At 39.7% G+C, this 16,381-nt stretch overlaps 1 protein-coding gene across 1 annotated transcript in view; it reads left to right on the top strand.

Moving 5' to 3' along the window:
- The window catches only part of CTNNA1 (catenin alpha 1), a 121,817-nt gene that overhangs the window by 61,183 nt on the left and 44,253 nt on the right, over positions 1–16,381 (top strand). The window lies entirely within an intron of this gene.

The raw sequence follows: 16,381 nt of genomic DNA, 5'->3' as shown, positions 1-16,381 counted from the left end.
AGGGACTGACTTTCTCACGAACTCTAGTGCCCCATATTTGACCACGTCCCCTGGATGGGGAGGCCTGGTGGCACTCAGAGGAAGGACAGCAGGTTACCAAGAAGAGACTTGACACCCTATGAACATCTACAGGGGGAGGTAATTCCCCTCAGTCACAGTCATAGGGGAGGGGAATAAGGGGAAAATGGGAGGGAGGGAAGAATGGGAGGATACAAGGGGTGGAATAACCATTGAAATGTAAGAAGAATAAATTAATAAAAAAAAAAGATACTCTGTACATAATGTAAATATATTTATAAGTTACAGACATTTTTATATGTTATATAAGTATAAAAAGAATAGCTGCTAACAGCAGGTCATAGTAACCATAACTACATATTGCTAGGATTCAATGCATTGATTTGTGAATGTTTGCAGCCTGACCAAAATTTTATAGGCTCCTAAAACAAGTTCATATGATCATATGAAGAGATTTTTTTGATTTTTTTTTTTTTTTTTGATTTTTGAGGCAGGGTTTCTCTGTGTAGTCCTGGCTGTCCTCAAACTTGCAGAAATCTCCTGGCTCTCTGCCTCCCACATCCTGGGATTAAAGATGTGCACCACCACTGCCCTGCACGAAAGGGCATTTTACAATAACTCTACAGCCTTTTCTGCAAGTAGAGAGAAACTGATGTTTCTTTAATCTGTCATAATTTTTAAAGAGTATTTTTTACTTAACATTTTTACTCAGCATACAAAATATGCTGAATATGTCATTTTCACACATACTTGTATTGTGTTGCCATAATTTCTTAGTCAAGGTATTGGCTGAAAAAGTCAAGTATAATGCCTCTTCATTGTTGCTTTATTGGATTTATTTCTTTCCTTCTTTCTTTTGAAAGAAGCTTGGTGGTATTTTTACTGTTGTGGTAGAAAGTAACATCAGTTTTGGCGGAGATTTGTGCTAACAAGTTCTTACAAAGCTTATTTTGAGGAGAGCGTCTCAGTTGACACCCTGTGACAACATGTATCATTGCTGCCCCTAAGCAAGTCCCAGTGAGCTGTAAAAGGATCCCGGGGGGCTCCATTTCTGCGTTGCTGCTTCTTAGGGTGTGTACCACTGGCATTTCCTCACATAGGACCAAGGAGCTGAGGGTAAAACCTGAATATGCCAAAGCCTTTGCAGGCTGGTGGGTGTCTCTCTTTGGTGTGCTTCTCCAGATAAATCTGGTGAGCTTGGTGATAGCCCAGTCACAGAAAGGTCTTGCCACCAAGCTGAGGGTCTGAGTTTGGTCCCTGCAACCCCCAGAGTAGAAGGATAAAACCAACTCTTGACATCTGCGTCTCTCTCTCTCTCTCTCTCTCTCTCTCTCTCTCTCTCTCTCTCAGTAGAAGGGTAGAGAATTCTAAGAAATTACATGGAAAATTTTCCATTTTTGTCTCAATGAGATCGGTTGACTTTGTGGGATAAACACATTCTTATTTTGAAACTGTTTTCAGGAATATTTGAATGACTTGTTTACCTAATACGTGTGCATAATATTATTGTAGGAATTGTCTGTGGAGAGTCTTCATTCTGACACTTGACAGATACATAAGTATGAAAAGTTACCTAAACTTGCCCAAGTATCTGCTACCCCTGGGTGCTGGGCATGATGATCGCACCCACGCACACAGAGCGGTCATGAGGCTGGAAAGCTGCACCATGGGCAGGGCCGCTCCTTATAACATTCCTGTGATTGCTGAAAGTGATCATTTGCTTTATAACCGAATGATTCAAGCGTTGAGTCCTCTTTTTGTTTTTAAACGTAAGTTTCTAAGGGGTTTGTTAGGTAATTGCATTTAACGTTCCATTGGTAAAAGAGCTTATTCTCATGATCCACTTCCTTCTCAGTGCTTCCAGCCGTGGTCATTATGTGGACCCTGGTAATAATGGCTAAAGACTATATTCATTTCTGTATGTCCCCACTGACTGTTGCAGAACTTATTTTATTTGCCCCGTTATCTTCAGTGAAGTTGGTGGCCTTGTTCCCAGATTCATATTATGTTCTCCTTACTGTTGAAATGTACATTTTGCTGGAGTCTGGCATACTCCATAGTTAATTCTGAATTATCTGGCATAGTGAAGCGAGACTGATCATCAATGTTCATTCTCTGAATTGAGTTTTGAATAGGCTTCTCTGTATAAAAATCTCTTCATTATTCATTTCTGCTCCTTTTCGATTTATTTGATGATTGAATTTGAAATAGACTTGCTATTTGAACACTATATATGCTTCTTTTCTTACTCATTTTTATACATTGTATTTGTTCTCTATTTAAGAAAAATCTAAAGCTAGTGGGAAAGCTATTATGATCAAGCTTTCCTTTCTGATTAAGAAAGCCCTCTAGCTCCTTGTTTGAGGTTCTCAATAGCTAGTTGAGTAATTAGCCACATGTAAGTTTAAACATTGTCTATATGTTACTAAAATAAGACGTGGGACAGGCAGTGTGAAGTCTATAAGGCCTTTTCCCCTTTCATGTTATAATGGGTCTTTCTCTCAAAGGCCTTTCAAAAGACTGAGAGGACGGTTCTTATTAAGAGAAAGCCTGTATAGTCTAGGCGGGCTGACTTTGAAGTGAGGCTGTGGCCTGGCTGCTGCCATCACTCTCTGCGTTTGAAATGTGAGCCATTGCTGAGAGGTGTTATCTGTGGACAATGCCCAAAACTAAGAATAATGGCGCACAGTTCACATTTGACAAAGATCTCGTTTTCTGGTTTTGGGGTTTTTGTTTGTTTTAGTTTTAGGGTTTTTGTTTTTGTTGTTTTGTTTTTGTTTTTTCAAGACAGGGTTTCTCTATGTAGCCTTGGCTGTCCTGGACTCTGTAGATCAGGCTGGCTTCGAATTCAGAGATGCGCTTGCCCCGCCTCCCTGAATGCTTGCCAGGTGTAAAGATCTCAGTTCTTAACAGAGGTTTTTATTGTGTTATCTCTACCATCTCTCCATTTATCTGTCAGACAAAGTCTCTCTATAGCTCTGGGTGGCCTAGAACTTGCAGAGACACACCTACCTGTCTTTGCCTCCAGGATTAAAGGAATACACACATCCCATGTCATTTCTTTATACTTGGTAAAGCATTTTTAATTAAAAAATTAAATGACATTTATCTAGTGTGTATGTGTTACAATTGTTGGTTTCCCCTTCTACCATAAGAGCTCTAAGGAGATCAGATTTGGGTTGGTAGGCTTGGCAGTAAGCACCTTTACTCACTAAACCATATTATTGGCCCTGAAAAAAAAACACTAAAAAAGAAAACCTACCTTATTTTTGGTTTTTTGAGCCAGGGTTTCTCTGTATAACAGCTTTGGCTGCCCTGGAACTTGCTCTGTAGACCACAATGGCCTCAAACTCAGAGATTGGCCTGCCTTTGCCTCCTAACTGCTGGGATTAAAGGTGTGTACTACCATATCCTGGGAAAACCTTACTCTTAAGATTGACATTAATTTATATGTTCCAAAATGTAAAGAGTATAAAAGACTATGTAAACAGAATTCTTTTCTTACCTCTTTTATAGTTTAGCTAGCTGTCAGTCTCCCCACACCCTTATTTTGTTTCTTGTGTCTTCCAGAACTATTTTATGTAGATATAGTAAACTGTGTGAACATTTATATACGTTAATCTATAAGTGTTTTTTAAGAGGAAAATATTATTTCCTTGAGCTGCGCCTAGGTTTTTCTGTTTGCACATTTATTGGGACATGACTTCGCTGTGTAGTCAAGCTTGCCTCCTCCCATGTAGTCTCAAGTGCAGGAATTGCACACAGGCAGCACCACACCCAGTTCTAAACATCTTTTTTTGTTTTTTAAATATCTTCTAGCCTTAAAACAAGTCATTGACTGTAAACCAGGATTATTATAATTTGAAGAACTGTTTTCCTGTTTACTTTGCTTTTAGGGCACTACATTTTACTCTGCCCCACCCCCTCTTCTTGTCTAAAACCTGTTTCCTTCTCCCAAGGAAGCTAATTCTCATCTCTTTGCTTGTCTGCTTCTGTGCTAGATATTTAGCCCCATACCCCACTTCCTGTTGTGGCAACAGTTTATTGCTCCTTACTTAACACAACAAGCTGTTTCACCATTTTTCTCTTGTTTCACATCTGACTTGTTTTTTCAGTCATGTCATATTGAGTGGCCTTAGCTAGGTGATTTGATTGTTCTATGTAATAGTGATATTTCTTTTAACCAATAATATTTAAATAAAAAAATAATCCATATTAGTGTTATCTTTACGGCTGCTAGGCATTTAGTATATTCTTTCAGATGCTTTTCTTGAGGTCTCAGGTATTTTTACACTTTATCAATTTATTATCCTCTTGTCATCCTAGGTTGTTGAAAGTCTTTATTCATTTTAGCAGCTTTGGAACCTTTATCTTTTTAGTACTGTCTTTATCAGTTTGCTTGCTCATCTGCTATAGTCTTTAACTCCTAACCCTTGTTCTTGTACACAGATTTATTCTTTAATTTTTGGTTGCTGTTATTACACCATCATTGTAACACAAATAAGACCCCATTCCTGTCTAATAAGTCCTACTTTGTGAGCGGTGGCAGTGACGGCATCTAATAGAATTGCAGCTCCAACTTTGCAAAAAGAGTTGTAAAGAGTTGTTTAAGGGCTACTAAAGATGTGATGATAGAAATTAGATGCATGGCTGGAGAGATGGCTTAGAGGTTAAAAGCACTGGCTGCTCTTCCAGAGGTCCCGAGTTCAATTACCAGCAACCACATGTTGGCTCACAACCATCTATAATGTGGTCTGATGTCCTTTTCTGGCCTGCAGGTGTACAAGTAGGCAGAGCACTGAATACATAATAAGATGCTGTGCTCTAAGGAGAAAGAAAAATATGTCAACAGAAGACACTTTCTGCCATGCACCAGCTTGTATCAGCATAAAAAACATGCAGAATAGTCTCACCATTGATGTCCAGGAAGTTGAGATTTAGGACAATTTCACACAATGTGTTTTATTATGAAACATGGCATAGGTAACTAACTAGGAGATAGGGGAGACTACACAGCGAACCAAGGCCTTCTATGTGCCAGCCGAAATGCTCAACCACTGAGCTACATTCTAGCCAGCCTCCTTCAGTCTCTATTTGGGGACCTTGTTCTTCTGCCGTGCTGAGCACTGCGATGTCTGATTTCTGGCCATCAGTCTTCTGGAATCCTTGACTTCACACCCAGCGGATTCTACTTGGCCTGTGACTTGTGACTGCACCACAGAGGGGAACCGAGAGTCAGGGAGACACTCAGTATGTGTCAATCCAGTTAGCCTGGGAATCCTGATTAGTGTTGTCATAGTTCTGGACCCAGATTGGGAGGCTTCTGTTATGCCTGCCATTAAAGCAGTGAGTACTTGAGTGGTGTGGACGGCTTCAGTCCTTGTCAAGGTGTCCCAGTGTGCCCCGCGAAGGTAAGCTCTGCGTGGAAGATTACAGGGTAGCGTTTTGACCTTTCTGCATCCAGGCTTAGCTGAAGGATGTATTTTACTTCTTCCGTGAGCAATGTTCCAGAACAGCGGTTCTAGCCTCTTTCTATTCTGTGTCTTATTTTCCACTGTCAGCAAACTTTCCTTTTCTGAGCCCCACCCCCGATTCTGAGGTCCAGTGAGATCCAGGAGTATTATATTTGAACCATAGGTTCTTCTTATGTAGCCTGTATTTCTTTTTAAATAAGAAATTAAGTGTAACCCTAATAAATACAGCTGTTCAATAAAGATAAAAGTCATACAGAGACAAATGTAGTTTGCCTCTTAAAAGTTTTTATACATGCTGGGCACGGTGGTGCACACCTGTAATCCCAGAACTCAGAGAGGCAGAGGCAGGCTGATTGCTTGAGTTCTACAAAGTGAGTCCAGGACAGCCAGGCTACACAGAGAAATCCTGTCTTTTTTTTTTTTTTTAAATTATGCACAAAACTTTTACATAGATCTAGTTTACATAACATGCTGAGCCTTTTCATTATCTTCCTTCCTTTCTCTCCCTAATAGTAGGTGTTAATTGTTTGAGTATATATTTTGTTTAATTTTGCTTATGTGCCATGTGGTCTTTCTCCTTCTGTCACATACTTGTAGTAGCTCATGTCTCTCTCTCTCTCTCTCTCTCTCTCTCTCTCTCTCTCTCTCTCTCTCTGGACAGGATTTCTGGGTAGTCCTAGCTGTCCTAGTACTCACTTTGTTTTTCTGTTTTTGTTTTTGGAATCCACTGTAGACTAGATTGGCCTTGAATTCACAGAGATCTGCCCACCTCTGCCTCGAAAGTGCTGGGAATAAAGATGTGAGCCATCACTGCCTGGCTTTCTCCCATTTTTTGTTGGTAGATTTTAACAGTCATGTTGAACTTTTGTTTTCATGCATTCTTGTTTGCTTTTTGTTTTATGGGCAATGGAGTTCTGGGCAGTGGTGGCACATGCCTTTAATCCCAGCACTCGGGAGGCAGAGGCAGGTGGATCGTTGTGAGTTCAAGGCCAGCCTGGTCTACAAAGCGAGTTCAGGACAGCCAAAGCTACACAGAGAAACCCTGTCTTGAAACACAAAAACAAAAAATAAAAACCAAGAAAAAAAAAAAGGCATGTTTCTCATCTTAGATGACTTGTATGTACACATTTAAATCTTACATAGTTAAATCACAAGAACCAGAAGGTATTTGGAAAGTGTCTGTATGAGAGGGAGAGAGGGAGATTTATTATAATGATTTAACATTATATAATCATGGAAGTAGATTAAAAGTTTATGTGAGGCTATTGCTTTTATATATATCTTTTTGTAAAAGAAAAAAGGACTTTTAAGCTTGGTGTTTCTAGGAAGGAATTGTCACATTTAAATGAGTTCCATATAAATTGACATATTCCAAATATAGATTCCCTTGAAAAATGTCATGGTTGAATACAAGGTAGTAATTAATTGCCTTACTTTGAATACTTAGGTTTTTTTTTTTTAAAGTTCTTTTCACATTAGACCATTTTAATTGTTTTGGATCAAAATTCTTTGACCTGATGGGTAGAAAAAGCAGCCTAGTTATAGCTGTTTTAGTGATGTTTTTACAGTCCTTCTTTCTGTGTGATAGATCTTCCTTTCATAATTCTTTTGTATCGCATTTGTAAGAGTTTGTACATGTAAATAGTTTTTGTTTGTTTGTTTTTGTTGTGTGTGTGTGTGTGTGTGTGTGTGTGTGTGTGAATGGATGCACAGATCTTGAGACATCTTATTAGACTGGCCTGTAAATAATTTTACTATTTAATTTTTTTCTGTCTATATTGGCAGAATTTGTCTGCACATTATTTATACTTATACAAGTACTGGTTGGAGATATTGAATGCGATCACACACATGTACATGGTATGTGTATATTCAAGTCGATGGTGATCTCATCCAGTATAAGCAGCCAGTACGAGATTAAAATAGAGATGCTGGGGGCGGGGCCATATAAAATAAACTGACAGGAAGTGAGCTAAGTAGAGGCTTTCTCTTTGACATGAATTGTGTTTTTGATTTAATCAGTTTGCATCCCTACTCTCTACCTCCTTAGATTTACAAATGTGTGTATGTGCTCTCCACACCCCCATCCCCCACCAAGTTAAAATAGAAAGTTCTTAAGTAAGGAAAGACAGAATGAAATGCTGAATGAGTGGCCTGCCAGGCATTACCAAAGAAAAAACTGTTGTAGGGCAGGAAGAGGAAAGAACAGTTGGGTAAACTTCTCAGACTGCCGTTGACTAAACTACAGAACTTATGTAGGCATCTCAAAATAGGATAGAGGATGATAAGAGCACAATTGATTGGCCCATTAGGGCTTTCTAATAGGGAAAATGCCATTAAATTTCCATCATTTTCACTTCACTTCTCTGTGTGTGTGTGTGTGTGTGTGTGTGTGTGTGTGTTACAGTGACATAGTTTTCTGTATTCTCTGTAAGTACTGTTCACTAAAAAGGGGAATAATGGCATATGTAATGTCTACACAAGAGTAGAAAATTATCTAGGAGGCATACTTTTTGATGCTTTTCCCTCAGTATTGGTAATGTATTTTTATTGATCTCCTCATAGTTTTGAGAATCAATTATGATCATTTACATTTCAGAGAAAAACAAAGCAGACAAATGCAAAAGAAATACTGGGTACAAAGACCAATCTCAAGGCTAGCGTTTTAGACTTGACCCTTGGCAGGGTGAGGGTCCAGCTGCTGTTTCATACCCACATGTCCCATTGTGGATGAGGGAACTGCAATCCACCGTTAGAATTCCTTGAATAGTCAGTGAAAGAAAATCCAATTCATACTGGATCCAAAAAAATTGCTCCTTGGTGAGTTATCTTTCTTAGGAGAAAAAGGGTTTGGTTAGACCTTAGAGCAGTGGTTTTTAACCAGTGGATCCCAACCCCTGTGGTCAAATGACCTTTTCACAAGGGTTGCCTAAGACCCTCAGAAAACACAGATAATTACATTGTGATCAATAACAATAGCAAAATTACAGTTATAAAGCAGCACTGAAAAAAAATTTTATGAGCTGGGTGTGGTGATGTACACCTTTAATCCCAGTACTCAGACGGCAGGTGGATTGATGTCAGTGTGTCCAGGACAGCCAGGGTGACACAGAGAAACCCTTTCTTGAAAAACCAAAGAGAAAATAATTTTATGATTGGGGGTTATCACAACATGAGGAACTGTATTAAATGGTTGCATTATTAGGAAGGTTGAGAACCACTGCCTTAGAGTGTTCTATTACCATTGTCCTAAATTGCTTGCTTGCCATTTCCTGGGGATATTGGGACCTTAAATGCAGGCAGGTGAGGCAAGTCTTCAATAATGTGTTACTGAATGGCAGAACACAAAGCATATTTTACCAAGTTCTGAAAGATTAGAAAAGGAGTAAAATTGTTTTCTGTTAGATGTTCCTCACTGTGGTGGTTAAATTTAAATAGGGTAGAATTTTACTGTCTGCTCATCTGATGATTTTTACTTTGACTAAGTAGAGAAATTGAAGTTGTGAGCTAGTCTTGTTTTTAATAAAAATCTGGAAAGAATTTGAGCTATTAAATAGGCACCACAATTATAGTGACTTCTGCATATATGTTTTGTAAAGAAAAAGCATTTGATGATGGAGATAACTAGAGCCACCAGAGTTAAATTTCAGTAAGTAATAAAGTGACTTAAATCCTGAAATTTGTGGCTGTTAGAGTGTAGCATGAAAGATAGAGTTTCTGAGTCTCAATTTCTGTTTATTTCGGAGGTAGATAAAGGCTTGAGGCTTTCATTAAAATTTATACTAACAGCCACAACACATAATTTTATTTTATGTATATGGGTGTTTTGCCTGCATGTATATCTGCACCATATGCTGCGATGCTCTCGGAGGCCAGAAGAGGACGTTGGAGTCCTGGAGCTGGAGATACAGACAGTTATGAGCGGCTGTGTGGGTCCTGGGAAGTGAACTCCAGTCCTTTGGAAGGGTAGCCAGTGTTTTTAACCACTGAGCTGTTTCTCCAGCCCCCATAATTTTTTAAAAACAAAACTAGTAATTCGACTAAGTTTTATAACAGTGCAGCCATTAATATCATCTTATATATTAAAATAATGCCTTAAGTCTTATAACAAGGTTCTTTAGTATTAGGAGGAGGAACAAAAATATGTTGCCATTACACTGTGCTGCTGTGTTCATGTTTAATATTTCTGTCACACTGGGGAGCCAGAAGGTATTGTTTAAAGAAGTATTATTTTAGAAACACTGTAAAAACACATGCTTAAGAAATGGAAACCCAGCTGGGAGGCAGAGGCAGGGGGATCACTGTGAGTTCAGGGCCAACCTGGTGTACAAAGAGAGTTTAGCACAGCCAGGGCTACACAGAGAAACCTGTCTTGGAAAAGAAAGGAAGGAAAGAAGGAAGGAAGGAAGCCCAGTAGATTTTACTAGGAGAGAAGAGCGGAAGCTCGAGTGTTCCCTCTGCTCCAGCGCGTATTTTACAGAGTGGACGTTTGTTCTGCTTTTCCCTAGGAGGACATCCTTGTGAGAGTGGAAAAGAATGCTGGAGTTAAGGAACTATCTTAGAGATCATGTGTCTTTTCAGGAAACAGCTTTAAATTGGAAATGCGTAATCAACATTGAGAGTTAATGTAGGGCACAGTGTGGTGGCTCACCCCTATCATCGTAGCACTTAGGAAGTGGAGGCAGAAGCACCAGGAATTGAAGACCATCCTAAGCTACATGGTGAATTCTCTTTAAAAAATTAATAAATTGGGACAGGAAAGACGGCCGGCTGCACAGTTAAGATCACCAGCTGCTCACCAGGGTTTACATGGTGGCTTACAGTTGTCTGTAGTAACTTTAGTTCTAGGGGATCCAATACCCTCTTCTGGCCCCATGGGGCACTGTATGCATATGGTATACAGACAAACATGCAGAGCCGTACATATAAAATTAATAAATAAAAAACAAGAGGGGTTAGAAAGATGCCTTTGGGGTTAAGAACATTTGCTGCTCTTGTAGAGGACCTTGTTGTAGTTCCTAGCGCCTAATGGTGGCTCACAGACACCTGCAAATCTGATGCCGTCTGCTGATCCCCATGTGTATCAGGCACTCATGTGGTGTACATATATACCTGTAGGCAAGCATTCATACATAAAAAAATTAGAATGTCTTAGGTACATCTTGATAAATGAATGCTTTCTTACATATTTCCCCCAGTACCTCAACATCCTGTTCATTTCTCTTGAGTAAAGTTCTTTTTTAAAGGTTCTTCCTTTATTCATTATTTATCATATTAATCTCTCTCTCTCTCTCTCTCTCTCTCTCTCTCTCTCTCACACACACACACTCACTCACTCACTCACTCACTCACTCTCCTTTTCATGGTGTGTTGTTAGCATGATGTGTGGATACAGGTTTTCCTGTGAACATACATATTCAGGAGGAGGCCAGAGGCTTATATTTAGTGTCTTTCCTATCTTTCCAGATTTATTTAAGATTAAAAAAAATATTTGTATGAGTGTTTACTTACATGTATATGTGTATACTACATATTTTCGTGGTCCTTATGGGTGTCAGATCTCCTGGAACTGAAATAAGGCAGTTGGGGTGCTGCCATGTGGGGACTGGGAACTCTGCAAGAGCACTGGGTGTTCTTCTTAACTGCCGAGGCAGCTCTCCAGTCCCATCCAGTTTTATTTTTTGATGCAGTCTTTAGCTTTATCTAAATTTCATCAGTTTGGCCAGGGAGATTCAGCAATGGGGAATCCACCTCTTCCCATATTTTCAGGTTTATTCTCTTGTTAAGGGCTATTAGTTTTGTTTTTGATTAGCTATAAATTCCTGAGAGGAAGTGACCTAGACCTGTACATTTTATATATTAATTGTATAGTAGAAGTTGAAGCACCCATTGAATTAGTTACAAATATTTAATAATAACAACATAAACATAATAAAGGAACACTCAGTGTTCTATATCTAGTATTTGCCAGGAATAAGTAGCTATATGCACTCTGATCTAATTTTTAAGTATGAACTTGGTACTGTTAAGCATAGTGGTTGAGTGACCAGTATAAGGTAGGTCCCACAGACAGAAACTGGGAGTGCTGCAGATTGAGCCAGCATGATTCCAGAATTTCTGTCGTAAACCACCATGTAACATTGTGTGTCTTGTTGAGAGAAATAGTGCGTTAGATTGCTAATATTATAAGTTACAGTAATAACATTTTCTTACATCAGTACTCTATTATGAAAACACCCACATATAGAGAGAAGCTGAAAAATACACAGCTAACATCCATGTATATATCCATTTTCTTAACTACTCTGCATCTACCTTTTGCTGCATTTCAGACACTTGACAACATGCAACTTTATTCTTAACTCTGAAGCTTAGGTCATTAGTGAAGTTGTGTTTTGTTTTCCTTTTTCCTATAAAGCCAGCTTGGTTCCCACCCGGCTGGTGTTGCTTTGTAAGGTACTGGATAGTGAATACTGACCCACATGATGGATTTGCAATTGGCCGACATTATTGGGAGGTGATAGAAGCTAGGGGATGGGCTAGTTGGAAGAAGCAGGTCACTAGGAGTGCTCTGGGACACTAATTTTTCTGTCCCCGTGTCTCTCAGGTAGGTGGTCACTGAGTTGAACAGTCTTCTCTGCTGCATGCCCGTGTAGCAATATAAGCCAAGCATGGTTTGAAGTCCTTTAAACCATTAGCCAAAATAAATTGTTTCCTTTCCTGTTTTCCTGGGTATTTTAAACTGTGTGTGTAACTTAGTGTTAGAATGGCTCCCTGGCGTGCTGGCGGCCCTCAGTTTGATGATTGCTGTGAGAAGGCCAGGAGAGTGCTCAACTACAGCACCATAACAGACGCAGAAAGGCAATCGAGCCTTGAAGTCTGAAGCTAACATTTCTGTCTGGTCAACTTGGTGACTGCTTTATCATTTTAAACTTGTTCTTTCTTGGGAAACTAGTTAGCATCTTATAGATTCTTTATCAGGGAGAGCTATCATGACTACTAGCACAACTAGGTAGGATTTTGTATCAGACAAACTTCTCGGGTTCTGGTTTTGTTTGTTTGGGGTTTTGTTGCTGTTGTCTGTCTGTCTGTCTTTCTTTCTTTTTTTTTGAGACAGAGTTTCTCTGTGTTTCCTTGGCTGTTCTGGACCAGGCTGGCCTAGAACTCAGAGATCTGCCTGCTTCTGCTGGGATTACAGGCATGTCCCACCACACTCAGCTGTATCAGGGTGTTTTGTAAGTACTGGGCTCAGAGTCTTGCATATACTAGACAAACAAACATTCAACCACTGAGCTATGGGACATATTTTTTAAGTTTGAGGTCATAGGGCTAGATATGGTAGTGCATGCCTATAGTCTCAGCATGGGAGGCAGAAGCAGGCAGATTGATCTCTGTGAATTAGAACATAATGACGCCCTGTCTCAAAAAGTAACTAAGTCAAAAATAACACATACTCCTAATATAGAAGTGGATTTAGATATGTACTGGGCGTCCTGTATATGTGTGAGGAACACATAATTCGAGATGTGGTAAGGAAGAAATAAAGTACTTACTCATTCGTGTAGACTTTCTGGGTCCATATAGCATGAACCAATAGGCTGCTCATTGAGAACTGACGCAGAGAATAAGCCTGCTGACTTTCTAAGCCCCCTTGGTGGTTCCATCTCACACTTTTTCTTATTGTTTCTACATCTGACTCCATTTACTTAGACTTTTGCATTGAAGTCTTCCCTGTGAATTGGTATTTCTCTTCCATTCTGATTGATGACTTTGAGATGGCATCTTGCTGTGTTGCTCATGCTTCTGACTTTTTCTTCAGCATTCACAGTCCTGGCTTTACCCCACACCTGACTAAAACCTGTTTCTGTTTGTTTTGCTTTTACCAGATGAAAGCTGTTAGTTTTGTTTTTGTGTTTGTTTTAGTCAATAGGAAGAGCAAGGCAACAACTATTTTATTGTTTGTCAGTGCTGCCTGATCCTTAATTATGAATTACTTAAAACACTCTAAGATTTGGTTTAATCTTTGTAACCATGCATAATACTGTTTATTAATTTCTAAAGGTTCTTGAAGTCTATGAAGCATATTCTGGTCCTTTTGGGTTAAGAATCTTTGCTTTTTAATCATCTTAAATCCAATTTATCTATTCTACACAATATTTATTATACCATATTTTGATTCTATAGAATTAGGCTCTATGTAAATAATAACCACATTGGGTTTGTTTGTTTGTTTGCTTGCTTGTTTAAGTTCTAGGTACCATCCAGTTGGTTTTCATTTATTTGACAGCTAAGACTTTGGGGAGGGAGAGGCAGCCTTCACACATGCTAGGCAAGTGCTGTATCCTGATGGGAAATAGTCCCATCACTCCTGTCCCCCCCACCCCGCCCCAAGACAGGGTTTCTCTCTGGAACTGCCTTGGCTGTCCTGGAACTCACTCTGAAGACCAGGCTGGCCTCAAACTCATAGGGCTCTGCTTACCTTTTCCTCCTGAATACTGAGATTAAAGGCACACACCACCACCACCACCACCACTCGGCAATAATTTTTTTTCCACAAGAATTTTTTGGCCCCCAAAATGACAAAACAGATTAGCTAATAGAGATGGCTATTGATTCTTTTTCTTTCAAGACAGGGTTTTTCTGTGTAGCCCTGCTGTCCTGGACTCACTTTGTAGACCAGGCTGGCCTTGAACTCACAGAGATCCACCTGCCTCTGCCTCCCAAGTGCTGGGATTAAAGGCGTGTGCCACTGTGCCTGGCTGGCTATTGATTCTATTGATTCTTAACTTTTTTTTTTTTTTTTTTTTAAAAGAAAAAGCAACCTGGAGCTTTGGTAAAACTGAACTTTAACTATAAATACCAGAGTCAAATATGCTCCAAGCACGATTGTGAATGACGGTGTAGTGTAGTTTATTCTTACCTATGACTCTTTATGCACATCTTCCCTGTTCATCTGGTTAAAGTCCCTTGAAATTTGTAAAAAGACATTGAGAATGCTTCTGGAGCTACAGTTTTAAAATACAGTTCCCACGAAAGAGATGAGTCACTAGCCTTTGCCAGTTAGAGTTGTTCACAGGTGCTTCTCAGTGCTGATTTCCTGCAGAGTCTTTTGAGGCTTTGGCTTTGTTGCCAGACTGGGTGGAAGGGGGGCACAGAGAGAGAAGGTAGGGCATCATTTATGGGCTTAGAGGTTAAGATTCTTCAATATACTTGTCTTGGAGATTTCTTATCCTGTTTTTTTAGATAGTGGAAAGGAGGTTAAAGATTTGTTTACAGGTTTTCTGCAACAGCTGTGAAGAGGAAGGCCAAACTGGCATGGGGGAAAGATGTTTAGAATAGTTACACTTTCTCTCTTTTCTTTCTCTGTAAAGGTAATTTGTAGTATGCTTTGTCCAAGGAGAGACTTGCACCTAGTTGGTCAGACACATTTTTATAAAAGGAGTATGAGAACCACTTTATATAACCTAGGTAGAAACATCTTCTTTGTATTTCATGGGAATGTGAAAATTCTGTGGTTATCCAGGAATCTTAACATAACTAATAGAGAAGTCAGGTGTAACCACATGGGGACTTTAAGATTAAAATATAAGAGAACCATATTAATAAGCTCTACTTTTAGCTCCATAAAGTATGGGAATTTGCTCTTTTTATAAAATGTAAAATCACCATTACTGATGCTAGCTAGTGTCAACACAATTATTCTTGATATAAAAGTGTGTGCTGTGATTCCTTCCTTCCCTCAGTAGTTAATTAGGTTTCTGTCCTTAGAACAGTGTATTGGGAAGGAGGGGCATGCATGTGTATGTGGAACACACACACACACACACACACACACACACACACACACACACACACACACGCCAGAAGAAGCTGTGGGTTGTCCTTTTCTACCACTCTGCTTTTGTGGCTTCTATAGCTAGTGAGTTTTGGTTAGGCTGACAGCCAGCCAAGTGGTCCTCTCTTCCCACTTTTAGTGCTGGGGTTACAGGTGTGTAAGATGCTTATAACATGCTTGGCTTATTACATGGGTGCTGGGATCTAAACTCAGGTCCTTGTGGTGGATGCACTCTAAGTGCCATCTTTGTCAGCCTTGGCGCTGGATAAGCAGGAGGTTCGAACAAGAACTGTGAATCCTTCGTGGCAGGTGGGATCTAGAAGGCAAGATAGTTTCTGCCCTAACTCTGCCTAGGCATAGCATTCTGTCAGAGCGTATTCAACCCAAACAAAAGTCATGTGGTACATCCTACTGTCCTAACATGGTTAGCATCTATGGGCTCAGGAGTGGTATGCAAGATGATCTGGCATTTATCCACTGAAGTGGAGGCCAAGTTTCAGTTTATTAAGTCCAGGCACCAGCATTGCTGTTTCAGGTTGTCTGTGGTACCTAAAGCATTGAGAGGAACAGCCGACCCCTTGGCCTGTGAGCCTTACTTTCTACAAGTAGTGATTGGCATGGTGACTTGACTGTGGTTTGTTGTGTGAGTTGTACGCAAGTGCGCCCCCCTCCCCCCCAATTTTGCCTCTGTGAATAAAGACAGGTAATGATTAACAGACACATTTGATATTGAAAAGCTGCATGGTACAGAACAGCTGCTCACTTAACTTCTGTCACGATTGCTGTTCAGGTTTTTCCTGTCAACACTTGTAGGTTTCAAGGGAAAATTATAAACAAAGGAGACATTTGTTTTTGTTTTTTGTTTTATAGTATACACAATTTTAATAACAAAAATTTCCTGTACACTATATTATGGTCCTGTCCCCCCAACAACCCCTACCCCCCTGGCTCTTAAAGGTAATTAAACAAATGTGTTTGGACTGTACTTTGAGTTTCCAGTATTAATATCCATAGGTTCACCAAACATTCCATGTATTGTACTGATTTTAAAAAC

Source organism: Acomys minous (genome assembly GCF_964271855.1).
Source record: "Acomys minous genome assembly, chromosome: 4".
Classification (NCBI taxonomy): domain Eukaryota; kingdom Metazoa; phylum Chordata; class Mammalia; order Rodentia; family Muridae; genus Acomys; species Acomys minous.
Note: the sequence above shows the minus strand (reverse complement) of the source record. Positions and strands in the feature narration are given on the sequence as shown.